General features: G+C 55.6%; 1 pseudogene; it reads right to left on the reverse strand.

The window, feature by feature from the left end:
* Positions 1-233: 233 nt before the first annotated feature.
* Positions 234-25,027, reverse strand: LOC123594477 (annotated as a pseudogene).
* Between the last annotated feature and the right edge of the window lie 2,129 nt (positions 25,028-27,156).

Raw genomic sequence — 27,156 nt, forward strand, 5'->3', positions numbered from 1 at the left:
CTAGACAGTCACCTATGGGTGGGACGCGTCCTGCCTCTCCTAGTGTCCTCACTGCCAACACAGGGCCCTTCCGAGAGTGAGCAGAGCTCAGCGAATGTCCGGCCACAAATGTCCCGGTGAGCTGGGGACCTCTGCTCAGATCGAGTGTCTCCTCCTTTCTTGGAGACCCAAGCAAAGGCAGGCACACATCTCTATGTCCCTTGTCCAGAATGACAGATGACAAGGGACAAGAAGCAAGAACGAACATCTTTTATTTCTCCATGTCCTGAAACCATCCGTTTACTGCCAAGGTCTTCACGTTGGCAAGACATCCCTGTCTGTGCCCAGCCCAGGCACCGCGATTCCCTTCTGGATCCCGAACGAGGACGGAAGGGTTCCCAGCTCGTTGCACCAAACGGCAAAACGCTGACTCTTGAACGCCTGTGGCGTGGGTGCCACTCCCACACTGAGCCCGAAGCTCACGAAACCTTCTATGACAAGGAACAACATCTGAAAACTTCCTCGAGGAAACAAAGATCGATTTCCGAGGCCACGTAGACAGAGAACAAGAACCCACCCAAACGTGCGCTTGGCCCCGCTTTGCCCCAAGCCGCCCTGGCCCTCCACTACTCACAACGCCCAGCGCCCGCTCTGCTCGCACTCGCAGGGGAGAAGTGGCCTGGCTTCGTGCCCCGCAGGAGAAGCTGCTCGACCCCAGGTGGGAACGGGCCCGGCTGCCCCTCGGGCTCAGGCCCGCTCTTCCTCATGGCTCACAGCCTCTTCGGACAGACACGGAGACCCGGGCTGCCTGCTGTTGACCGCGAGGATGTGCTGCAGCACTTGCACGCCGCTGGTTTCTGCGTGGGCCCTGGGACCCCACAGGAACTCGTAGCGTGCGGGCTCGCTGCCGGGCACCTGCCGGTACTCCAGGTACCCTTCCTGCACCCAGACTTCGGTCAGCAGCTCCCTGGGCTCCCCATAGAATACGTGCTCCCTGCCGGCATACACCCCCATGATCCCCAGCGCTTCCCACACCGCCTCCTCAGGGGCACGGTCGTCCTCCAGGAGGATCACCCACAGGACCAGCACCAGGAGGCCGGTCTTGGGCATGCCGTCCCTACCACTCGGCGTCCCATCGCAGCTGAGGCCCAGGATGCTGACCAGGACGTAGGAGTGCTCGCGGGGGTCCACTTCCTTCACGTCGACTCCAAAGACCAGCTGCAGATACTCGCAGGCTCGGCGGAAGATCACGGGGAAGCGGTCCTGGTCATCTTGGCTAACCGCCGCCAGCATCTCCGCCCGCGTGGTCAGCTGCTTGGTGCGATACTTGAGGAGCAGAAGCAGCACCAGGGCGGCCACCTTCACGCGGAGCGCATCTGGGAGCGAGGCCTGGGCCCCTGCCGGGGCCCCCCAGGTGCTCGACCCCTCCTCATCGGGCTGCTGGAGCCCTGGTGGGACTGGCTCCCCGGTGCGCCTGCCATGGCACTGGGGGAGGGGCAGGTGCTCCGAGGGCTCTGGGGAGGACTCGGGGACCCGGCACCAGAAGACCCCTCCTCCAGGGGGACCACAATGAGGACAGAGCAGGAGGAGGACGGGGGGGAAGAGGAGGAGGAGGAGGGAGATGGGTACCCCCCTCCTCCTCCTCTGCTTTCTCCTCCTCCAACTCCACCTCCTCCTCCAACTCCTCCTCTTCCTCCGACTCCACCTCCTCCACCTCCAACTCCACCTCCAACTCCTCTTCCTCCGACTCCAACTCCTCCTCCTCCAACTCCACCTCCTCCACCTCAATCTCCACCTCCAAATCCACTTCTTCCACCTCCTCCTCCTCCACCTTCTCCTCCTTCAACTCCACCTCCTCCACCTCCTCCTCCTCCAAATCCACCTCCTCCTCCTCCAACTCCACCTCCTCCACCTCCCTGTCCTCAGGCTCTGGCAGCGGTGCATCCCATGGCAGCGGGACCTCTCTTGGCTCCTCCTTAAGCTTGCAGAACACACTCCTCTCACCCAGGGACATGATGGTCGCCAGACCCTGAAGACAGAAGAGGGGTGGCTCCTCAGGGGGAGGCCCAGCCCACCCAGAGCCCGACCTCCCAGGCCTGAGAGCGGGGCCGCATGGGGGTTGGGGGCCGAGGGGTCCCCTCTGGGGTGGGATGGGCGAGCCCCCGGCCCCACGCGCAGCACGCACCTCGCCTGGACAACCGACTGGCACGCACCTCGCCTGAACCGCGCCTCCTCTGCTCTGTGACCTCAGGACTCCTGCCTCAGACCAAGGCCTCAACTGCAGAGCTCGCAGAGCCCCTGGAAGAGGGAGGGATGGAGGGAGGGAGGGAGGGAGGGAGGGAGGGGGCGCCTCAGGGTCTCAGGGTGGGTGCAGACCTCGAGCATCGCCCCGGGCCCCCACCCCCCACCCCCCATCCAGCCTGGGCCTGCCCTTTCTGGGCCTCCGCTGACAGCCAGAGCGGACCCGAGCGGCAGGGCAGGCCTGGGCCCTACGCAGGTGTCCTGGGCTGGGAGGCAGCGCCTCCTCTCTCCCCTGCACCCCAGCCAGGGCCCGGGATCCCGCCTCGGCTGACCGGGGTCCAGCCCCGCACACCAAGGCCCTCCCGTCGCCCAGACCCACCGCGGGGGCGGCTTTCCGAGGGCGGCCCCGGGGCTGGGGTCCAAGGGGCCTCCGGCCGTCCTCCCGCAGGGCTCTCCCGGGGAGCCCCGGGCCCGCTGCCTCCCACCAGAACCCTCACGGCCCGGCGAGGTCCGGGCCAAGGCGGCTGGCGTCGCACGAGGCGACCAAGTCCGGGGAGGCCCGGGGCCGATGGCGGGGGGCTCACATGGCTTCCTTGGGGTCCCTCAGCCGTATCCTCTCGTCCCCATCCGGACTCCCTGGGCGGCCTGGGCCTCGGCCTCTGCCGCCTGACGCCGGCTCCTCGCGCGCAACCAGCTCTCAGTCGGGCTGGGACGCAGAGCCCGAGTCCGCCCACGCCTCACGCCCTGGTCACAGTCGTCGTGGTCGCGCCACCCTGCGGCCTCCACCGCCGCCCCCACCGCCGGACTCATTCCCCTCTGGGTCCCGGCTCCCTCGCTCCTCCCTCTGGGCCTCACCTCGAAGCCCACGAGGCTCTGCGCCCTTCCCGCGCCTGACGGGATTCGAGGCGCGGCCGGAAGACGCCGAAGCCAACGCCTACGCCGACGCCGACGCCGACGCCGACGCTGACGCCAACGCTGATGCCGACGCGAGGCCCCCTCGCCTCGCCCCGCCCCGCCCCGCCCCGCCCCGCCAGTCTCTTGAGACCCGGATGCGATGCGGAAGTCCAGACACCCCGCGGGGCCTCATTCCCACTAGGGGCTTCCCTAGGCTGCCGCTAGGGGTCGCCTTCAGGGCCGGGGCCTGCCTTCTGGGGGCCAGAGTCCCTCCCTCGGTGTTCCCTCCGTGGCCTCCTGCACCCCGGGGATGGCCTGTGCGCGTGGCCGCTGACGATGGGAACTCGTGCCCCTCAGACCGGGGTCCGAAGGTCTCTGGGACGCACCGCCCAGGCTCAGTGACGGGGTGCCCGCCACCTCTGGCCACCCGATGCAGGGGCACCCCGGGCCTGCGGCACGGACTGACTTCGTAGCTCTGGGCTGGGGTGGACCTGGTCTCCTGACAGCACCTGGGCCCTCCTCCCCTCTGCCCACCGGAGCGGCTGCTCCCGACAGACAGCGGGTCCTCGGTTCTCCCCGGCTCACCCATCCGACCCCCACTCCCCCGTCCAGGTGATCCGAGACCCGCATGCCCAAGTCCAGCCTCGCCCAGTGTCCCCATCCCTCCCGGGGCCCTGCGCGGACTGACTCTGTTGTGGGGTCCAGGCTCCTTTGCCTGCAGGTCCCTCTGTTCCTCATTAGGAATCGCCCCGGGACACGGGCCCTGCCCTCTGCCCACCTGAGGTGTCCCAGCCACCCCCCGCCCCCTGCGCCTCCTCCGGTGTCTCTGAGACCCGGCTGCGGAAGCCTGGCCCGACTCTCCTCCGCGAGTCCCCATGCCTCCCAAGGGCCCTTCTCAGAAGGCGTGAGGTCTTGAACTTTGGGACGTCCCCTCTGTCCTGGGGACCTGAGTCCCTCAGTCCTCCCTCTGACCCCCACCTGGACACCGTGGCCCCGTCCTGTGTCCCTGCCCTTTCCTGACCTAGGATCCTGTCCCTCACCCCAAGGTCCTCAGCTTCCTCAGATCCCCGAGGCACAGTTGAGTGGACGGGGCCTGCGGCCACCCTCTACACGTACCCCGGCACCGCGGCCCAGGCTGATCTCCTCTCCCCGGGGCGGGATGGGCCCTGCGGATCTCCATGAAGTCCCGACACCTGCTGCAGAAGAGCCTGGGCCCGTCCCCGCTATTATTCCTGCCGCCCCGCCACACACACTTCCGACTTTTCTCTCTTCCAACTGTTCCTGCTGGTTACTTGGTCCTGCTCAGATAGGCCTGAACAAAGCCTCCTGTTTTCTTGCTCCTAGGACAAGTTGTCTTCAGAGGAGTGTCTCAGTTGGTAGCCCCCCTTCTATTCCTCCCCCCTCTCTTCTTGCTTTGGTCTCTTCTAGCTGTTCTTGCTGGTTGGTTGGTTCTGCTCCGACAGGGCCCCAACAAAGTGTTCTATTTTCTTGACCCCATGTCAAGTTGTCCTCAGAGTACTCTTGCAGTTGGTAGCCCCCCCTCCCCCGTTTATTCCTGCCGCACCGCCCCCCCCCCACACACACACATTTCTTGCTTTGGTCTCTTCCAACGGTAATCACTGGTTTGTTGGTCATGCTCAGATATGTCCCAGCAAAGAGTTCTGTTGCCTTGTCCCCAACACAAGTTGTCCTCAGAGTAGGGACTCAGTTGGCAGCCCCCCTATTACTCCTGCTCCCACCCACTTACCGGTTTGGTCTCTTCCAACGATTCCTGATGTGTAGTTGGTCCTGCTCAACAGGCCCCAATAAAGAGTCCTGTTTTCTTGCCCCCTGGGTCAAGTAGTGTTCCGAGTAGGGTCTCAGTTACTAGGCCCCTTTCATTCCTGCTCACCACACTTCCTGCTTTGGTCTCTTCCAACTCTTCCTGCTGGTTAGATGGTCCTACTCAGATTGGCTCCAAAAAAGAGTCTTAATTTACTTGCCTGCTTTGTCCAGTTGTTCTCAGAGTATGGTCTCAGCTGGTAGCCCCCCCTTTTATTCCTGCCCCCCAATTCGTGCTTTGGCCTCTTCCAACTGTTCCCCCTGGTTAGTTGGTCCTACTCAGATTGGCCCCCAAAGAGTCCTATTATCTTGCCGCCAGGTTAAGTTGTCCTCAGAATTGGGTCCCATTTGGCAGCCCCCCTCTTATCCCCCCCCCGTTCCCGTTTGGTTCTCTTCCAAAGGCTCCTGATGGTTATTTGCTCCTGCTCAGATAGAACCGAACAAACAGTCTTGTTTTCTTACCATCTAGATCAAGTAGTCCCCAGATTAGGGTCTTACTTGGTAGCCCCCCCTTTTTTTTTCCTGCCCTCCCACTCTGTCTACTTTGGTCTCTTCCAACGGTTCCTGCTTGTTACTTGGTCCTGCTCAGATAGGGCCCAACAAACAGTCCTATTTTCTTTCCCCCAGGTCAAGTGGTCATCAGAGTAGGGAGTCAGTTGGTGCCCCCCCTTTTATTCCTATTGCCCACCCCACACTTCCTGCTTCGGTCTTTTCAACCTGTTCCTGCTGGTTAATTGGTCCTGCTCAGATAGGCCCCAACTACGAGTCCTATTTGTATTCCACTAGGTCAAGTTGACCTCAGAGTAGGATTTCAGGTGGTAGCCTCCCCTTTTATTCCTGCCTCCCCCTTCCTTCTTTGGTCTCTTCCAACTCTTCCTATAGGTTAGTTTGTCCTGCTTGTATATGTCTCAACAAAGAATCCTATTTTCCTGCCCCTAGGACAAGTTGTCCTCACAGTTGTGTTTAATTTGGCACCCCCCTTTTGTACCTGCTGACCACGCTCCCCCCCCCCCCCACCACACACACACACTTCCTGGTTTGGTCTCTTTCAACTGCTCCTGCTGATTAGTTGGTCTTGTTCAGGTAAGGCCCAACAAAAAGTCCTGTTTTCTTGGCCCCAGGTCAAGTTGTCCTCAGAGTTGGGTTTAAGTTTGTAGGCCCCCTTTTATTGCTCCCCCCACACACACTTCTCACTTTGGTCTCTTTCATCTCTTCCTGCTGGTTAGTTGGCCCTGCTCAGATAGGCTGCACCATGATTCCTGTTTTCTCTCCCCCCAGGTCAAGTTGTCTCCAGAGTAGGGTCTTAGTTGGTAGCCCCCTTTTATTCCCGATCCACCCAGTTCCTGCTTTGGTATCTTTCAAGGGTTCCTGCTGGTTAATTGTTCCTTCTCAAGTAGGCTGCAAGAAACAGTCCTAATTTCATGCCCCTAGGTCACATTGTTCTCAGCATCTGGTTTAATTTGGTAGTCCCCTTTATATTCCTGCCACTCCTCCAAACACACTTCCTGGTTTGGTCTCTTCCAACTGTTCCTGCCGGTGAGTTGGTCCAGCTCACATAGGCACGAACCAAGAGTCCTGTTTTCTTGCCCCCGAGGTCACATTGTCCTCAGAGTAGGGTGTGTGTTGGTTGCCTCCCTTTTTTCCTGCCCCCCCTCCCACTTCCTGCTTTGGTCCATTCCAACTGCTCTATTGGTTACTTGGTCCTGCTCACATGGGCCACAAAAGGGAGTCCTGTTTTCTTCCCCCAGGTCAAGTCGTCCTCAGATTGGGGTCTCAGTTGGTAGCCCCCGTTTATACCTGCCCCGGCAAACTTCTCGCTTTGGTCTCTTCAACTACTCCTGGTGGCTAGTTGGTCCTGGTCAGATAGGCCCCAACAAAGAGCCCTGTTTACTTGCCCCAGTTCAAGTTGTCCTCAGAGTAGGGTCTTCGTTGGGAGCCCCCCTTTTACTCATGCCTCCCACACTTCCTGCTTTGGTGTCTTCCACCTCTTCCTGCTGATTAGGGAGTACCGCTCAGGCCAGAAGGAAGAACCCTGGTTTCTTGCCCCCCAGGTCACGTTGTCCACAGAGTAGGATCTCAGTTGATGTCCACTTTTATTCCTGCCTCCCCATTTCCTGCTTTGATCTCGTCCAACTGTTCCTGCTCGTTAGTTGGTCCGACTCAGATAGGCCCCAATAAGAGTCATGTTTTCTTGCCTCATGTGTCAAGTTGTCCACAGGGTAGCATCTCAATTTGTAGCCCCCCATTTGTTCCTGCCCCCCCCCCACCTTCCTGGTTTGGTCCTTCCAGATTTTACTGCTGGTTGGTTGGTCCTGCTCAGATAGGCCACAACAAAAAGTCCTATTTTCTTGCCACCAAGTCAACTTGTCCTCAGAGTAGGATTTCAGTTTGTAGTCCCCCTTTTATTCCCTCCCCACCCCACTTCCTGCTTTGGTCTCTTCCAACTGTTCCTGCTGGTTAGTTCGTCCTTATCAGATAGGTCCCAACAAAGAGCCCTGTTTTCTTGCCCCCTAGATCAAGTTGCCCTCAGAGTATGGTCTCAGTTACTAGCCCCCCCTTTTATTCCTGCCCCCCACACTTCCTGCATTAGTCTCTTCCAACTGTTCCTGCTGGTTAGACATCAATCTCAGATAGGCCCCCCCCCAAAATGTCCTGTTTTATGGCCCCCAGAGTCAAGCTGTCCTCAGAGTACGGTCTCAGTTGGGAGCACCATTTTTATTGCTGCCCCCCCCCGACACTTCCCGCTTTGGACTGTTCCAACCCTTCCTGCTGGTATAGTTGGTACTGCTCAGATAGGCCCCATCAAAGAAACATATTTTCTGCCTCCTAGGTAAAGTTGTTTCCAGAGTAGGGTCTTAGTTGGTAGCACCCCTTTTATAGCCCCCCCCCCCCGCCGCCACCACTTCTCAATTTGGTCTCTTGCAACTGTTCCTTTATCCTGCTCAGATAGGCCCCAACAAAGAGTCCTATTTTCATGCCCCTAGGTCAAGCTGTCCTCAAAGTAGGGTTTAATTGGTAGCCCCCTTTTTATTCCTGGAACCACCCCCCAACACACAGTTCCTGCTTTGTTCTCTTCCAACTCTTACTACTGGTTAGTCGGTACTGCTCAGATAGGCCCCAAAATAATCGTGTTTCCTTGCCCCCAGGTCAAGTTGTTCTCAGAGTTGGGTATAAGGTGGTAGCCCCCGCTTTTATTCCTGTACCTCACACACTTCCCTTCTTGGCCTCTTCCAACTTCTCCTGTTAGTTAGTTGGTCCTGCTCAGATAGGCCCCAACAAAAAGTCCTGTTTTCTTACCCCCCAGATTAACTTGTCCTCAGAGTACTGTCTCCATTGGTAGCCCCCTTTTTATTCCTGTCCCACAATGCTTCTTGCTCTGGTCTCTTCCAACTGTTCCTGCTGGTGAGTGCGTCTTCTCAGATAGCCCCGAAGAAAGAGTCCCGTTTCTTGCCCCCAAGGTCAAGTTGTCCTCAGAGTAGGGTCTGACTTGGTTGCCCCTGTTTTATGTCTGAACCCCCACACTTCTCGCTTTGGTCTCTTCCAACTCTTCCTGCTGATTAGTTGATCCTGCTCAGAGAGGCCCAGACCAAGTTTCCTGTTTTGTTGCCCCCCAGGTCAAGTTGTCCTCAGAGTAGGGTCTCAGTTGGTTGCCACCATTTTATTTCTTCCCCCCCCCCCCTCCTCACAATTCCCACTTTGGCCTCTTCCAACTGTTCTTGTGAGTTAGTTGGTCCTGCTCAGATAGGCCCCCCAAGAGTCCTGATTTATTGCCCCTAGGTCAAGTTGTCCTCAGAGTAGGATCTGAGTTGGTAGACCCCCTCTGATTCCTGCTCCCCCCACACACACTTCCCACATCGGTGTGCTCCAACTGTACCCGCTGGTTGGTTGGTCCTGCTCAGATAGGCCCCACCAAGAGTCCTGTTTTCTTGATCCCTAATTCAAATTGTCCCCAGGGTAGTGTCTCAGTTTGAAGCCCCCCTTTTATTCCCTCCCCCACCACTTCCCGCTTTGATCCCTACCAACTACTCCTGCTGCTTAGTTGGTACTTCTCAGATAGGCCCCAGTAAAGAGTCCTATTTTCCTGCTCCAGGTCACATTGTCCTCAGAGTAGGGTCTCAGTCCGTAGGCCCCTTGTAAGCCAACACCCCTCTTTGGTCTCTTCCAAATTCTCCTGCTGGTTAGTTGGTCCTGGTCAGATAGGCACTAACAAAGAGTCCTGTTCTCTTGTTCCAGGGTGTCCTCAGAGTAGGGTGTAAATTGGTAGCCCCACTTTTATTGCTGTCCCCCCCACATTTCCCACTTTGGTCTGCTCCAACTGTTCCTGCTGGTTTGTCGGTCCTGCTTAGATGGTCCTCCACAAAGAGTCCTGTTCTTGCCCTCGAGGTCAAGTTTTCCCCAGAGTATGGTCTCAGTTGGTAGCCTCCCATTTTATTCCTTCCTCCCCACACTTTCTGCTTGGGTCTCTAACAACTGTTCCCGCTGGTTAGCTGGTCCTGCTTAGATGGGCCCCGCAAAAGAGTCCTGTTTACTTGCCCCCAAGGTCATGTTGTCCTCAGAGTAGTGTGTCAGTTGGGAGCCCTCCTTTTATTAATGCCCCTCCCAACTGACACTTCCCACTTTGGTCTGTTCCAAGTGTTCCTGGCGGTGAGTTGTTCCCTTTCAGATAGGTCCCAACAAAGAGTCCTATTTTCTTGTCCCCAGGTCAAGGTGTCCTTAGAGTTGGATTTAAGTTGGTAGCCCCCCTTTTATTCCTGCACCCCCACACACTTCCCTCCTTGGTCTCTTCCAACCTCTTCTGTTGGTTAGTTTGTCCTACTCAGGTAGGGCCCAACAAAGTGTCCTATTTTGTTGCCCCCTAGAAAATGTTGTCCCCAGAGTAGGATCTCATTTGTAGCGTCCTTTTCATTCCTGCCCCCCTCCAATTCCTATCTCTTCCAACTGTTCCTGCTGGTTAGTTGGTCCTGCTCAGATAGGCCCAAAGAATAAGTCATGTTTTCTTGCCCCCAGGTAAATTGTCCTCAGAGTTGGGTTTAAGTTCGTAGCCCACCTTGTTTCCTGCACCCCACACGCTTCCCTCCTTGGTCTCGTCCAACCGCTCCTGTTGGGAAGTTTGTCCTACTCATATAGGGCCCAACAAAGAGTCCTATTTTCTCTCCCCTAGGTCATGTTGTCCCCAGAGTTGGTTCTCATTTGTAGCCTCCCTTTTTATTCCTGCTCCCCCCATTCCTGCTTTGTTCTCTTCCAACACTTCCTGCTGTTTAGTTGGTCCTGCTCAGATAGGCCCCAAGAATAAGTCATGTTTTCTTGCCCCAAAGTAAGTTGTCCTCAGAGTTGGGTTTAAGATGGTAGCACCCCTTTTATTCCTGCACCACACACAATTCCCTCCTTGGTTTCTTCCAAAATTCTCCTTGTGGTTACTTGGTCCTGCTCAGATACGCCCAAAGAAAGAGTCTTGTTTTCTTGCCCCCTAGGTCAGGTTGTCCCCAGAGTAGGGTCTTAGTTTGTCGCCCCCTCCCCTTATTCCGCCCCCCCCCAACCCCCACACACTTCCTGCTTTGGTCTCTTCCAACTGTTCCGGGTGGATAGTTTGTCCTGCTTAGATAGGCCCCAACAAAAAGTGCTGTTTTCCTGCCTTCAAATCAAGTTGTCCTCAGAGTATGATTTCAGTTGGTAGTCCCCCTTTTACTACTGCCACCCCCCGACACACACTTCCTGGTTTGGTCTCTTCCAACTGTTCCTGCTGGTTACTTGTTCTACCAAGATAGGCCTCAACAAAAATCCTATTTTCCTGCGGCCTAGATCAAGTTGTCGCCAGAGGAGGGTCCTAGTTGGTAGCCTCCTCTTTGATTTCTGCCCCCCACCCACACACACACTTTCTGCTTGGGTCTCTTCCAAATGTTCCTGCTTGTTGGTTGGTCTTGCTCAGATAGGCCCCAACAAAAAATCCTGTTTTTTTGCGCCCAGGACAAGTTGTCCTCTGAGTTGGGGCTCAGTTGGTAGTACCCCTTTAATTCCTGCCCCCCACATACTTTCCGCTTTGGTCTCTTCCATCTGTTCCTGCTGGTTACTTGGTCCTGCTTATATAGCACTCAACAAAGAGTCCTGTTTTCTTGCCTCCAGGTCAAGTTGTCCTCAGACTAGGGTTTCAGTTGGTACCCCCTTTTATTCCTGCTTCTCCCCCCCCCCCAAAACACACACACTTCCTGCTTCCGATTCTTCCTACTGTTCCTCCTGGTTAGTTGGTCCTGCTCAGATAGGCCCCAACAAAGAGTCATTTTCATGCCACCAGGTCAAATTGTCCAGAGTTGGGTTTCAACTGTTAGCCCCACTTTTTTTCCTGACCCCAACACTCTTCCAGGTTTGGTCTCTTCCAACTGTTACTGCGAGTTAGTTGGTCCTGCTCACATAGGTCCCAACAAGAGTATTGTTTGTTTTATTGCTCCCTAGGTCAAGTTGTCCCCAGAGTAGGGTCTCAGTTGTTAGCCCCCCTTCATTCCTGCCCCCACCCAATTCCCGCTTTGGTCTCTTCCAACAGTTCCTGCTGCTTAGTTGGTCCTGCTTAGATAGGCCCCATCAAAGAGTCGTATTTTCTTGTCCCCTAAGTCAAGTTGTCCTCAGAGTCGGGTCTCAGTTCGTAGCTCCCATCTTATTCCCCCCCCCCCAACACACACTTCCCACTTTGGTCTCTTCTAACTGTTCCTCCTAGTTAGATGTCCTGCTCAGATAGGCCCCAACAAAGAGTCCTGTTTACTTGCCCTAGGTTTTCTTGCGTGCCCCACACTTCTGTCTTTGGTCTCTTCCCACTCTTCCTCCTGGTTCGTTGGTCCTGCTCAGATAGTGTGCAACCAAGACTCCGCTTTTTTCCCCCTACATCAAGTTGTCCTCAGAGTGGTGTCTCACTTGGTAGCCCATTATTACTGCCCCACCTTCACTTCCCTTTTTGTGTCTTCCAATTACTCTTGCTGGTTAGTAGGTCCTGCTGTGAGAGACCCCAACAAAAAGTCCTGTTATCTTGCCCCACGGTCAAGTTCTCCTCAGAGCAGTGTTCCAGTTGGTAGCCTCCCATTTTATTCCTTCCTCCCCACACTTTCTGCTTGGGTCTCTAACAACTGTTCCCGCTGGTTAGCTGGTCCTGCTTAGATGGGCCCCGCAAAAGAGTCCTGTTTACTTGCCCCCAAGGTCATGTTGTCCTCAGAGTAGTGTGTCAGTTGGGAGCCCTCCTTTTATTAATGCCCCTCCCAACTGACACTTCCCACTTTGGTCTGTTCCAAGTGTTCCTGGCGGTGAGTTGTTCCCTTTCAGATAGGTCCCAACAAAGAGTCCTATTTTCTTGTCCCCAGGTCAAGGTGTCCTTAGAGTTGGATTTAAGTTGGTAGCCCCCCTTTTATTCCTGCACCCCCACACACTTCCCTCCTTGGTCTCTTCCAACCTCTTCTGTTGGTTAGTTTGTCCTACTCAGGTAGGGCCCAACAAAGTGTCCTATTTTGTTGCCCCCTAGAAAATGTTGTCCCCAGAGTAGGATCTCATTTGTAGCGTCCTTTTCATTCCTGCCCCCCTCCAATTCCTATCTCTTCCAACTGTTCCTGCTGGTTAGTTGGTCCTGCTCAGATAGGCCCAAAGAATAAGTCATGTTTTCTTGCCCCCAGGTAAATTGTCCTCAGAGTTGGGTTTAAGTTCGTAGCCCACCTTGTTTCCTGCACCCCACACGCTTCCCTCCTTGGTCTCGTCCAACCGCTCCTGTTGGGAAGTTTGTCCTACTCATATAGGGCCCAACAAAGAGTCCTATTTTCTCTCCCCTAGGTCATGTTGTCCCCAGAGTTGGTTCTCATTTGTAGCCTCCCTTTTTATTCCTGCTCCCCCCATTCCTGCTTTGTTCTCTTCCAACACTTCCTGCTGTTTAGTTGGTCCTGCTCAGATAGGCCCCAAGAATAAGTCATGTTTTCTTGCCCCAAAGTAAGTTGTCCTCAGAGTTGGGTTTAAGATGGTAGCACCCCTTTTATTCCTGCACCACACACAATTCCCTCCTTGGTTTCTTCCAAAATTCTCCTTGTGGTTACTTGGTCCTGCTCAGATACGCCCAAAGAAAGAGTCTTGTTTTCTTGCCCCCTAGGTCAGGTTGTCCCCAGAGTAGGGTCTTAGTTTGTCGCCCCCTCCCCTTATTCCGCCCCCCCCCAACCCCCACACACTTCCTGCTTTGGTCTCTTCCAACTGTTCCGGGTGGATAGTTTGTCCTGCTTAGATAGGCCCCAACAAAAAGTGCTGTTTTCCTGCCTTCAAATCAAGTTGTCCTCAGAGTATGATTTCAGTTGGTAGTCCCCCTTTTACTACTGCCACCCCCCGACACACACTTCCTGGTTTGGTCTCTTCCAACTGTTCCTGCTGGTTACTTGTTCTACCAAGATAGGCCTCAACAAAAATCCTATTTTCCTGCGGCCTAGATCAAGTTGTCGCCAGAGGAGGGTCCTAGTTGGTAGCCTCCTCTTTGATTTCTGCCCCCCACCCACACACACACTTTCTGCTTGGGTCTCTTCCAAATGTTCCTGCTTGTTGGTTGGTCTTGCTCAGATAGGCCCCAACAAAAAATCCTGTTTTTTTGCGCCCAGGACAAGTTGTCCTCTGAGTTGGGGCTCAGTTGGTAGTACCCCTTTAATTCCTGCCCCCCACATACTTTCCGCTTTGGTCTCTTCCATCTGTTCCTGCTGGTTACTTGGTCCTGCTTATATAGCACTCAACAAAGAGTCCTGTTTTCTTGCCTCCAGGTCAAGTTGTCCTCAGACTAGGGTTTCAGTTGGTACCCCCTTTTATTCCTGCTTCTCCCCCCCCCCCAAAACACACACACTTCCTGCTTCCGATTCTTCCTACTGTTCCTCCTGGTTAGTTGGTCCTGCTCAGATAGGCCCCAACAAAGAGTCATTTTCATGCCACCAGGTCAAATTGTCCAGAGTTGGGTTTCAACTGTTAGCCCCACTTTTTTTCCTGACCCCAACACTCTTCCAGGTTTGGTCTCTTCCAACTGTTACTGCGAGTTAGTTGGTCCTGCTCACATAGGTCCCAACAAGAGTATTGTTTGTTTTATTGCTCCCTAGGTCAAGTTGTCCCCAGAGTAGGGTCTCAGTTGTTAGCCCCCCTTCATTCCTGCCCCCACCCAATTCCCGCTTTGGTCTCTTCCAACAGTTCCTGCTGCTTAGTTGGTCCTGCTTAGATAGGCCCCATCAAAGAGTCGTATTTTCTTGTCCCCTAAGTCAAGTTGTCCTCAGAGTCGGGTCTCAGTTCGTAGCTCCCATCTTATTCCCCCCCCCCCAACACACACTTCCCACTTTGGTCTCTTCTAACTGTTCCTCCTAGTTAGATGTCCTGCTCAGATAGGCCCCAACAAAGAGTCCTGTTTACTTGCCCTAGGTTTTCTTGCGTGCCCCACACTTCTGTCTTTGGTCTCTTCCCACTCTTCCTCCTGGTTCGTTGGTCCTGCTCAGATAGTGTGCAACCAAGACTCCGCTTTTTTCCCCCTACATCAAGTTGTCCTCAGAGTGGTGTCTCACTTGGTAGCCCATTATTACTGCCCCACCTTCACTTCCCTTTTTGTGTCTTCCAATTACTCTTGCTGGTTAGTAGGTCCTGCTGTGAGAGACCCCAACAAAAAGTCCTGTTATCTTGCCCCACGGTCAAGTTCTCCTCAGAGCAGTGTTCCAGTTGGTAGCCCCCCTTTTATTCCTGCCCCCCTCACTTCCCACTTTGTTTTCTTCCAACTGTCCCTGATGGTTAGTTGGTCCTGCTCAGATAGGCTCAAAGAATCTTGTCTTCTTGCCCCCAGGTCAAGTTTCCTCAGAGTAGGGTTTGGTTGGTAACTCCCCTGTTTCTTCCTGCCGCCTACCCCCCCCCCCCATTTCTTTCTTTGGTCTCTTCCAACTCCTCCTGCTGGTTAGTTGGGCCTGTTTTCAACAAAAAGTCCTGGTTTCTTGCCCCCGGGTCATGTTGTCCCCAGAGTAGGGCTGTGATGGAGCACGCTGTGAGCATTCGTCTTGTTCCTCAACCTCAATTTTATCCACAACACCTCAGACACAGCGTTACCCAATGCGTTGGTGTTAGGCGTGAACGGCCACTTCCTCTGCTGTGCTTGAGAGCCTCTTGTTGTGCTTCTCCATGTTCCTCAGCTCATCCCTCTCCAGATCACAAGGGGCTTGTCTTTAGTTTCCATTTGTTCCCTATAGAAAACCTTCTCATTGCCCAAGACCTGCTCACTTTGGGAGTACTTGAGTATGCCCTTTGCAGATCGCCTTCTGCAGACACTTGGATTCAGGGTCCCTCAAGCCTACCTCTGAAGCCCTATTTCCTTTCTTCCATATGGTGGTTTCACTTCCACTCTCCCAGATTTTTGGCCTCCTGCTTGCAAATTGGATCTCCCTCGGTATTTCCCCCTTTAATTACTTGATTTGCAAGTTCAGAATATACTCCGTTCTGTTGACACAAAGCACTTCACGGGTCCACTGCCATGCCCACCCTGCTTCTCTTGTCCCGAGCCCACTCCCACCCCACCCCGTGTGTCCTCTCCTGCCATTACCTTGATTGGAGATACACTGAATAACGTTCTTTACTGTGGGGCTACTTTTCATAGGGCCTTCTTTACACAGACTCACTCCCAGGGACCATTCCTACTTGTTTAGCTAGACGTGACTAGATGGAACCAATATGAAGTATCTGAAAATAGAGGAGAGTCTGGGTGTGGGGTGGCACAAAACCCAAATGAAAGTCATCTTCGCCATAGGTGAGAGGATGGGACAGTGGATTTGGGGATACGTGTTCTCTAGGCATCTGGACAACTTTGTTCTTAATCTTCACTCTGGATAGGAGGAAAGGGCCCCACCTGCGAGGATCCTAGCTCCTTGTGCCAGCTCCACCACTGAGGAGCGTCATTGGCCCTCTCTGAGAGTCCATACTTTGTGTCTAAAAGGGGAACACCAAGAGGGTCTGAGAGAGGGTCTCCCAAGGTGCCTTTCAGTCCAATGGCTGGAACCCTCGACGGAACCCCAGGTCTAGAGTCAGGCTTGCTCCGTGGGCTGTGTGCTTCTAGACAGGTTTACCAAGTGTTAATTCCAGAAGTCAGCGTGTCTTGTATGGCCGTGCCCTGAGAGGATAAGGATTTAAACGGGAGGTAAAAGTAAAACAAAGCCACCATTTCAAAGTCATTGGTGGTTTCTCAGAAGGGGGCTCCTAGCATCTCTTCTTCCACAGCATCTCAGCTTCCTTTAGTTGCACACATAAGGATTTTCCCTTCAGTGAGCTCTTTAAGGAGTGGAAGCGGTATTTCACTGTGGCCCTTGAGAGCCCCTGAGCTCTGTTGGTTACTGACAGGGACAGGACCTATTGGTGGGAGGGATGTGGGAGAGAAGAAGATTCATGAAGACACAGTGTGGCGCTCTACAGAGAGCAGGCAGAGATTTGATTGGATTTAGGCACTGTTAGGTCCGAAGTCTTCTGTAGGACTGTTGCCTTATGTTCTTTGTTTCAAGAGTCCCCGAATCTCCACTGGGGTTAACAGTCTAGGGCAGGAGGCTCAGCTTGTCCCCTGAAGAAGAAATAGCCACCATGCCATCTTCAGTCTACATGAAGAAGGGCATGATGGAAATCCCAGTCTCTCTTGGCTAAACCTTCTCAGTCCCAGCATTACAACCCTGGGACCCATGACCACCGCTCAGACGAGTCTGTCTCAGGTAGCTTCTGTGCTCGAGACCCTCTGGGAGAAATGACTGGCCCTCAGGGCTTCAAAGGCCCCAGAGATGACCCAGACGTGTCGCCGCCTTACAGGGACCAAACCCCAGGCTGGGCGACTCCCAGAGCACAGCTGACCAGGCCAGGAGGACAGCCACGCTGAAGGGAAAGCGATTTCAATCTTGACTCTCTGCGGCTCCCACACAGCCTGGTGCCCACCGGGAGGGCGCCGAGCTCCAGGTTACAGGGCCCGAGGCCCGGCGTCTCCACCAGGCAAGCCTGGCTCTGTGGCCTTGCCCTCGGCCGCCCCCACCCCCACCCCCTGGACTCCATCCTTTAACATCCCCCTGTCCCCCCCCCCCCACCGTTGCTCCCAGTGTCCCGGGAGCCACCCCCTTCCTGGTCCCCATCCCCCGAAGGCACCACCCTTCCCCTGCTGTTGGGTCACCTCACACCCCGAGGGTCTATCTCAGCCACCGCCCAGAAGGAGCGCGTCCGTTGTGGACACAAATCCTCGCCACGTCCCAGGCCTGCCTTCTCCAGCCCTGCTGGCCCATGCATTCACCTCACCCTCGCCTGCACCCACCAGCCCTCCAGCCCTCCAGCCTTCCAGCCACTTTTTCTCACCCTCTGCCGGGCACCGGCCCCTGGCCCGGCCCGCCGCTCGTCTGGCCAGCACTGTTGTCTGACACACCTGGAGCCCGTGTCAGGGTCAGACCCCGTGCTACCCTCTCCTGTGGTCTGGCTTCGAGGTCGCTGTCTCCGGAAGTCCTAACTGCTGGCCCGGCCCCCGTCACGATTCCCTTCCCGGGGCTCCCGCATCCAGCCCAGCTCCCACGTGGAGTCCCAGTTGGGTGCTCCATCTCCCCTTCCAGACTAAGGAAGTCCTTGGGGACAGTGGAGACCACGATGTGAACCCGGTCCCAGGGTGTACATTTTGGAAGGAAGAAAGTTGTGTGTGACCCACCAGGAGCTGGGCGGGGTTTAGCGTCTTTGACGTTACAGCTCTGCAATGTAACAGGACAGCAGGAACAGGCACGGAGGGCCCCGCATCACAGCGGCTGTGCTGAGCGCTCCACGGGGTCTGGGCCATTTCCTCTGGGCCCCGGTCCCCTGGGAAGGTGTCAGAAAAGGCCCAACCTAGGCCGTGGAAGGTGGAGTCAGGGGCCCAGGTTCCACCTGACCAAGTTGATAGAGCCCTGAAGCCACGAAGCCTCCCGTGTACTGCACAGACCAGCAGCAAAGGAGCCTTTCCTATCTGGTGGCATTACATTCAGTAGTCGCCCAAGGCTCGGGGACACTGGGAAGGTTGCAAATGGCACGGGGCCATTGGGTGCTTTCTCGAGGAACCATGTGCAAGTGTTGTTAATAGCCGGTTTCCCTCCCATGCTGTAGACAGGGAGACCCGGGTCCTCAGGGTTTCCATCAGCGTTTCTTTTCTGCAGTATCAGATGTGTCTCCTTCAGAGATGTTCTCCCATCGGGAACTGTGCCATTAGAGTCACTCTCCATCAGTGTCTCTCTCTGTTGTGAACTCTGAATCTTGGTAACAGAAGGTGTCTCCTGGTGCTTTTTGCCTACTGGAGGCCCTGGGGAAAGGAGGACCACGTGGGAGAGAGAGGCAGCCTGCAGAGCCTTTTAGAGACTGGAAAAGCAGGGTTCAGGTCGTGTTCTACAAATGGGCCAAACGGGTCCTGCGCACAGGGGCCCCCGAGGCGGTGGACTTCTTCATGGCAGGCTGCTGCACCCTGTTGGCTCAAACACCCGCCAGCACCCGACTCACATTTTCTCTCACGTTTGTGATTGTTTCCAACGTAGCCCAAAGCAGCAGAGTTTGGGCCGTTTGGAGCCTGCGTGCTTGGCGTGCCTCGCCAAACCTCACCCTGCATCTGCGGAGAATACACAAGATAGAGCCTTATGCTTCTAAGACCCCGGGCCAGGGCCCTGAGCTGCTGAGTTGAGCCCCCTCCCTGAGGGAGGCCTCCCCCAGGGGCCCCTTCCCTTGCCTTCATCCCTTAGCCCACGGGGCTGCGGTAACACAACGCCACACACTGAGCGGCTTATGAAGAAGGGACATTTATTCCTCACGGTGCTGAAGGCTGGAAGTGCAAGATGCCGGCAAGGTGCCCGCGCACGGTGCAGTGAGAGCCTTCCTCCTGGGTCACAGCCTCCATCTTCTCGCTGTGTCCTTTCATGGTGGCAGGGGCTGGGGAACTCCCTGCAGCCTCTTTCCCAAGGTGCTCCTCCCACCCATGAGGGTTCCACTTTCGTGACTTAAGCACCTCCCAAAGGCCCCACCTCCAAATGCCATCATTCTTTGGCACTTAGGATTTCAACAGATGTATTGGGGGCGGGGGGAGGACACAAACATTCAGACCATAGCACTCCCGTTCTGCATAGGCTCCCTGCCCATAAGCCCCTGGATGGTCTCATGCTGTGAGGGACTCCTGGGTAATGGGGCTGTTCAGGCGCCACCCAGGAGAGCTTGTGTGCTGCTGTGTCTCCTGGTCATGTCTTCTTCCCGGAGCAGCCCCCAATCCCCAGACCCCCTACAGTTTGCTAAGGAGCCCTGGGGAAATCACAGGTCTGACCCTTAGAGGATGACGATGATCTGGCCCGAGGTGCAGGTTTTGCAGCGGTCAGGTGGCGAGACTCTAAGGATGGCGAGGCCGGAAAGGCTTAGGAAAGCATCTGCTTGCCATGGGGACTTGGGCAGCTGCTGTCTGGCCTGGCCGGTCTTGGCTTTCCTGCGGGAAGCTGCTGCGGAAGCGCCACCGACTTTGTTAGACCCGAACCACAAAGCCTAACTGCCTGGCTTTAATGCCGAGCCAAACCTGAACGTGGCCCCCGTGGGCGGGCCTTTTCAGCCTCAGCAGGTGCTGTGCTGGACCGAGAGCAGGCAAAGCCCGACCGCCAGGTCTTGGGCTCTGGGCGTGTTGTAGATTTGGGACACCCCTCTGTGGGGTCCAAATCTGTCAAAATATCCTGGGTGCCGCCCTGCACCATCTGGGTCCCTTCCAGATGTGTGCAAGGAAGCACTCGCTCTCCCAGGAGACCAAGAGAAACGGAGCCGCCCAGGGGCATTTCTGACACAGACGAGGGAGCGTGTTCCGAGCTTGGGATGCCCGCTGAAGCTGCAGGTCCCGGGAAGGCCAACCGCAGGGACCCCGAGGCCTCCGTGCACTCAGGGCAGATCCGACTCGGAACCCCTCGAGGGGGCGGCCCTCTGCTCTCGGCTCGCTGTGAGGGCCCGGCCTGGTTATCTGCGGTCCGCAACAAGCACTGGCCGCCTGTTCCCTCGCCTTCCTCCTGCCGCACCCACCAGGCCGTGTGCGTGTTCCCTCAGCTTTCCCAGGAAGGCAAGGCTCTTTTGTCCACCCCTCACCGGGTAAGCGATCAGGATGAAAAGGGTCACGTGCCCCCATTTCAAACACTGCTGAAAATTCAGGTTGTCACCCTGACTAGCCCCTGACCGTGACGAGTCTTTGTGGTTCACTTTTACGACAATGTTGCTCTGCCAAGATGCTTCAGTCCCTCTTGGGTAGGACCCCTCCAGACAAAAGGGTCTGGGGGAGAAGAGGGGCCGATGGAAACGACGTAGTCTGATTACTGAAAGGACACAGTGATTCTGCGACCGTGGAGCAAAAGCCAGCCCTAGGCTTGGGGGGATCGGACACCCCGCCGGGCACGGACAGGGCTTTGTGATCTTGGTGTTCCAGAACTGCTCCTGGAAGCTTAGCCCTCCTCCTGAGGGAAGCCGGAGGCGCTGCCCTCCTAAGCTGCCACGACGCTGGCGATGCAAACTGACTGCCGGGCCTGGAGGCAGCCTGACAGCACTCTCACACAGCCAGGGCCGGGCCCGGCGGGGTGGCCCAGAGTTCATCCTGCTTCTGCCACTCTCCACCCAGAGACAGCATCGCAGTCCACAGGGCCGGGGCTCGGGCCCACAAGGTTGCCCACCCCTACTCCCGCCAGTCCCAAACCCCGGGCCGTCACCCCTGCTTGCGACCGAGAGGCTCTAAATCAGAGGTTCCCACCACCCCGTCCTCAGGTTCCATGAATTGGCTACAGTGGCTCACGGAACTCAGGCAAACAAGCTACCCGGTAGCTCACCTCTTGACTGTAAAAGGATGGAGCTCAGGAAGAGCCAGACACAAGAGCTGCCTGCGTATGTGGGCAGAGGGGCGAGGCTGCCGTACCATCAGAGTGCGGCCCTCCCCCACACACCTGCAAGTTCAAACACCTGAAACCTCCCTCAACGCCTCCCTTCGGGGTTTTCTGGAGGCTTCCTCACTCAGTCTGCAGCCCCTCGGCCCTCCCTGGCAGTGGAGGGAGGAGGAATGAAAGCGCCCATCCTCTAAGCACATGGTCCACTCACCTGGCAATCAGGCCCCGTGCTTGGGAGATGCCCAGACTCACCTCATTGACATAACAAGACACCTTCATCTTTTAGGGATTCCTTCCTCAAGCTTTGGGATTAAAAGCATTTGGGGAGGTCTGAGACAGACCCTGGAACAAGACCAGCTATGTATTTTGGTTTACTTTTTTATTATTTTTTAAATGTTTATTTATTCATTTCTGAGAGACAAAAAGAGAACACTCACTCCCCCACAAAGGAGGAGGGGCAAAGAGAGAGACGGGGAGACACAGAATCCAAAGCGGCCTCCAGGATCTGAGCTGTCAGCACAGACCCTACGATGCAGGGCTCCAACAGACAAACCGTGAGATCACGACCTGAGCCAAAGTCGCACACTGAACCGAATGAGACCACCCAGATGCTCCACACAGATATTTGAAAGAAATGTATTTTAGTCATCTCAATGACCACAAATATATTTTCTGCATATGCCATAACATCACACCAGCACTTCAACTATCGTGAATACTGCATCTGTGAGCAAAGGAGCGAAAGAAGTTTGGAACCCAACTTTCTACTCTTTGCGAAGATACCCAGAATTAATTAGGATTGTTGGACCACGCAGGGATTCCATTCTGAATCTTTCGATGGCACACCAAACCGTTTTCCACCACAACTGTATCCTGTCACGGTCCCGCCAAAACTGTACAAGAATTCACATCTGACACAGGGACTGGGCCACTTCCAAGTGCCCCCAGGTACTCCACCCCATCTCCTCCGGGCTGCTGGGGCCAAGGTCCCACTGGCTCAATGGAGCACCTGCATTGGGGCATTTGGGGAAGGGGCACCATGGCATTTGGGGAAGGGCAGGGGCTGTGAGGGCTCTGGGGCTCTGCAAGCCAGCAGCAGATCCCTCCTCCAGGGGACCAGAAACTGGGCAGAGCAGGAGGAGGACAGGGAGGAAGAGGAGGACGGAGAGGGAGATGGTGCCTCCTCCTCCTCCACATCCACCTCCTCCTCTTCGTCCTCCCGTCCCACAGCAGTGCATCCAACAGGAGCAGGATGCACTGCTCTTCCTCAAGCTTCCAGAGCTCACTCCTCTGACTCTCGGGCAGACTGTGCGTCGCCCTCCTCCTCCACCTCCTCCACCTCCTCCACCTCCTCCACCTCCTCCACCTCTACGGGCTCCACGTCCTCCGCCACATCCACCTCCTCTTCCTCTTCGGCATGCACCTGCTCCGCTTCCACAACATCCACCTCCTCCACCTCCACCACCTCCACCTCCAAGACCATCTCCACCTCCTCGTCCTCCGCCTCCCACAGCGGTACATCCCATGGCAGCGGGGCCTGTCCGGACTCCTCCTCGACCTTGCAGAGCTCACTCGTCTGACGCAGGGGCATGATGGTCGCCAGACCCTGAAGACAGAAGAGGGGTGGCTCCTCAGGGGGAGGCCCAGCCCACCCAGAGCCCGACCTCCCAGGCCTGAGAGCGGGGCCGCATGGGGGTTGGGGGCCGAGGGGTCCCCTCTGGGGTGGGATGGGCGAGCCCCCGGCCCCACGCGGAGCACGCACCTCGCCTGGACAACCGACTGGCACGCACCTCGCCTGAACCGCGCCTCCTCTGCTCTGTGACCTCAGGACTCCTGCCTCAGACCAAGGCCTCAACTGCAGAGCTCGCAGAGCCCCTGGAAGAGGGAGGGAGGGAGGGAGGGAGGGAGGGAGGGGGCGCCTCAGGGTCTCAGGGTGGGTGCCGACCTCGAGCATCGCCCCGGGCCCCCACCCCCCACTGCGGCCAGGAGATTCCGGCCAGGACTCTGGGCGGCCCCGCCCCGGGAGCACCCACCCCCCACCCCCCATCCAGCCTGGGCCTGCCCTTTCTGGGCCTCGGCTGACAGCCAGAGCGGACCCGAGCGGCAGGGCAGGCCTGGGCCCTACGCAGGTGTCCTGGGCTGGGAGGCAGCGCCTCCTCTCTCCCCTGCACCCCGGCCAGGGCCCGGGATCCCGCCTCGGCTGACCGGGGTCCAGCCCCGCACACCAAGGCCCTCCCGTCGCCCAGACCCACCGCGGGGGCGGCTTTCCGAGGGCGGCCCCGGGGCTGGGGTCCAAGGGGCCTCCGGCCGTCCTCCCGCAGGGCTCTCCCGGGGAGCCCCGGGCCCGCTGCCTCCCACCAGAACCCTCACGGCCCGGCGAGGTCCGGGCCAAGGCGGCTGGCGTCGCACGAGGCGACCAAGTCCGGGGAGGCCCGGGGCCGATGGCGGGGGGCTCACATGGCTTCCTTGGGGTCCCTCAGCCCTATCCTCTCGTCCCCATCCGGACTCCCTGGGCGGCCTGGGCCTCGGCCTCTGCCGCCTGACGCCGGCTCCTCGCGCGCAACCAGCTCTCAGTCGGGCTGGGACGCAGAGCCCGAGTCCGCCCACGCCTCACGCCCTGGTCACAGTCGTCGTGGTCGCGCCACCCTGCGGCCTCCACCGCCGCCCCCACCGCCGGACTCATTCCCCTCTGGGTCCCGGCTCCCTCGCTCCTCCCTCTGGGCCTCACCTCGAAGCCCACGAGGCTCTGCGCCCTTCCCGCGCCTGACGGGATTCGAGGCGCGGCCGGAAGACGCCGAAGCCAACGCCTACGCCGACGCCGACGCTGACGCCAACGCTGACGCCGACGCGAGGCCCCCTCGCCTCGCCCCGCCCCGCCCCGCCCCGCCCCGCCAGTCTCTTGAGACCCGGATGCGATGCGGAAGTCCAGACACCCCGCGGGGCCTCATTCCCTAGGCTGCCGCTAGGGGTCGCCTTCCGGGCCGGGGCCTGTGTTCTGGGGACCAGAGTCCCTCCCTCCATGTTCCCTAGGTGGCCTCCTGTGCATATGGTGGGTCCCTCGTCTTCCCTGTGCATATGGTGGGTCCCCCGTCCTCCCCAGCTCACCCGTCCGATCCCCGAACCGCCCCCCGCTCCCCGGTCCCCGCCCTTGGAGACCCAGATGCCGAAGCCCAGGCTCTAACAGTGTCCCCATCCCGTCTGGGGGCCTACTCGGACTGGTTCTGTTGAGGGGTCCAGGCTCCTTCCGTCCTCCCTCTGCGTCCTCACCAGAAATCGCCCCAAGATCCAGGCCCTGCTCTCTGGTGACCTGAGGCGTCCCAAACCCCTCTCCTTCCCCCCCCCCCCCCCCCGTGTCTCTGAGACCCGGCTGTGGAAATCCGGACAGACTTGCTGCCGCAAGTCTGTACAGGCCCAGGGCCCTTCCATGAAGGACGCAAGGTCGCGAACTCTGGGAGGTCCCCTCTGTGTTTTCTGGGGTCCTGGGTCCCTTGATCTTCCCTCAGGGTCTTTACTTACCTTCACATCGCAGGGTCTGGGAGTCCTCTCTGTGCTGACTTGAGGATTCACACCTCAGAGGAAGCCCAACTGCCTTCCCAGTCCCCAGGTGGAAGTGACAAATACTACATTTGCCCAGACTGTCATGGGGCTTCCAACAGCTGACAGCTAGTTTGGGTTTTTGTTGCTGGTGGAGGTCCCCTCTCTTCCGGAGTCCAGGGCCCCTTCAAGGCTCCCTCAGGACCCTCCCTTTGATTACCGACGGGACCTAGGCCCTCCCTTCTGCTGACCCAAGTGCAGCACCTTTCAGATCAAAGATTTCTTCTCCTTGAGATCTCCCCTCCCTCCAGAAGATCTCAAAGGCGGACACATAGGGCCTTGTATTCCTGGGGACTCCCAAGGCTAATAGCAGCTGCGGGGTTGGGCTGAGGACCCTTCTTTTCTGTGATCGAGGGTCCCTTTACTCCTTCAACAGGATATTTTGATTCATGGAAGGTACTGGCACGCCTTTCTCTGCTGATCTGAACACATACCCCTCATCCAAGTCTCACTTTCCTGAGACCTGCATCTCTCTTCCCCAGGAGGAAGTCAGGGGCCTCTACATCCTTCTGACATGGGGCCTCTAGTAGATGACCACAGGGACAGGGCTAAGCCGGGATCGCTCTCTTAAGGTTTGGGACGTTCCTTCAATGCTCCTTAAAGATCCTCACCTTGGCTTCTGGCATGGCCTTAGGCTCCTCCCTCTGCTGACCTGAGCCCTTCCCCTTCTGGCCAAGGCTTTCATTGCTCTTACACCACTGAGGCAGAATGAAGAGGGGTAGGGGACCTCTCAGCCTGACAGTTCTGCCAGGGTCTCCCATGCCTGTCATCAAAGTTGGGACTAGATTCTCTGGGCCCTCTGGAGAGGGTGGACCCCCTCAGTCCATAGTCGTGAGTGTCCTCAGCTTCTGGCTCCTTGATTAGATGCTGCCTTGGAAACGCCCCTTCCCTGTTAGATCCAAGTTTTTGCTTAGCTACAATCCTTGCAGAGAATGACTCAGGATCCCATAGTTGATGTTAGTGGCCAGCTGCAGCACCTAAGACTTGTGGTGGGAGGTCGGAGAAGAAGCATCCTTTTCTATCATGTTTCTTCACCAGCCAGCCAGCCAGCCAGGCTTCGTTTTGTTCGAAAAGATTTATTTTCCACATGGAAGAAGGTGAGCGGCAGGATTTGGGGAGATCCTTCTGTTACCAGTTATCTAACATTGTATCATTGAGTGCAGTGATTTTCACTTTCTTAACCCTCACCTCTAGTTAAAAAAACATGTATTTTATGTCTCTACCAAGCGTCTACTTAGAATATGCATAATATGTGGATCACTCTGAAACTTCGTATTCTATTTCTAGTTCATTCTCTTTTTTTCTCATCTCTATGAATTATTTATTTTGTAACTGGAAGTTTGTATTTCTCTATTCTCTTCACCTATTTTATCCATCCCATCACCCCCTCCTCTCTTGCAACCACCGGTTTGTTCTCTGTATTTATGAGTCTTTCCAGTCCATTACTATATTAAAATAACTTTTTTGAAAGGCCACTCCTCACTTGTCAAAAGTTCAAACATTACAGAAGTAGAACCAATGAATTACCAAAATAGTAATTAGTAGAAGTTTATTGTGCATGCACCAAAAAGACAATTTGCAAACAGGGAGCACTCAGACCAAACATGAAATGCGGCTCAGGGGTGTATTGTTATAAAGCAGTTTATATAGTGAGAAGGTAGTGGCTGTTTATTCCTCACAGTGATAGGTTATAATATCCGAATTTTCTTAAATAATAGGGAATTAGTTAGTGGTTACCTCATATCACTTTTTGAGAAACAATTTAAGTTTTGCTTATGATTTTTAAAGGTATAAGCAAAAAATGACCCGGGTTGTTAGCCTTGCAAAATAAGCTAAATTAAGCTTTGTTTGTATGGTTTAATTGGTTTTGTCTGTTCAGGGTGTTTTCAAGGCTGGTCTCCTTATGTTTTTGATTGTTAACTCACTAAAATGGATTCAGGTGGTTATTGTCACAGATTTTTTTTTTTGTTTTTGTTTTTGTTTTTGTTTTTGAGGGGGCCTTACTACTTCAATCATCCCATCTTTCCTTCTGTCCTGATATTACCCCAGGGTTACTGACATCTGTGATTTGAGTCCCTGCCTCATGTTTCCACAGAAAGTAGAAGAAGTTTAAAATCATTCCCACTACCTATCCTGTCATCTGCATTTATGAAGCCTATAGCACCTCCCAACTTCCCTCCTTCTCTCCACTCCCCTGCCCCAGACACTAGCACCAGCTCAGCAATCGTCAGTGTCTCCCAGGGCTTTTTAAGTTTTGTTTAGATTTTTTTGGTATTTCCTCCCTCTCCATTTTATAGATATTGATGGAGTGTTGATTTTGAGAGTGAAAGTCAGCAGTTGGAAGTTGATGGTCATCTTGGCACCAACAGGTAAGACATTAAATTTGTAAATAAGGAGAATTCCCATTTTTATAATATGCTACTCATTAATGAATATGTTTTAGTGCTCTCTTTGGAGCTGCTCTTAGTTGGATTTATCAACAGATAGATTTATTTTTACCACCATTAGTATCTTGTACATTTTTCTTAGGATTCTTTTTAGGAAATTTTGAATTTTGTTGCTCTTGTGAATGGGATATTTTCTCTTTCATGTTCTAATTATTGCTTTTTCTAATTTGTTCTTTTATTGTGGCAAGGTTCTTGATTTTGCTATAATAATCTTCCGTATAATGTTTTTCTGAAGTCTCTTACTCATTTGAATATTCCGTGTACCTATTCCTTTGAATATAGATAATAGAAATAAAATATTTTATTTT

The sequence above is a fragment of the Leopardus geoffroyi genome, chromosome X (assembly GCF_018350155.1).
Source record: "Leopardus geoffroyi isolate Oge1 chromosome X, O.geoffroyi_Oge1_pat1.0, whole genome shotgun sequence".
In the NCBI taxonomy this organism is placed as follows: domain Eukaryota; kingdom Metazoa; phylum Chordata; class Mammalia; order Carnivora; family Felidae; genus Leopardus; species Leopardus geoffroyi.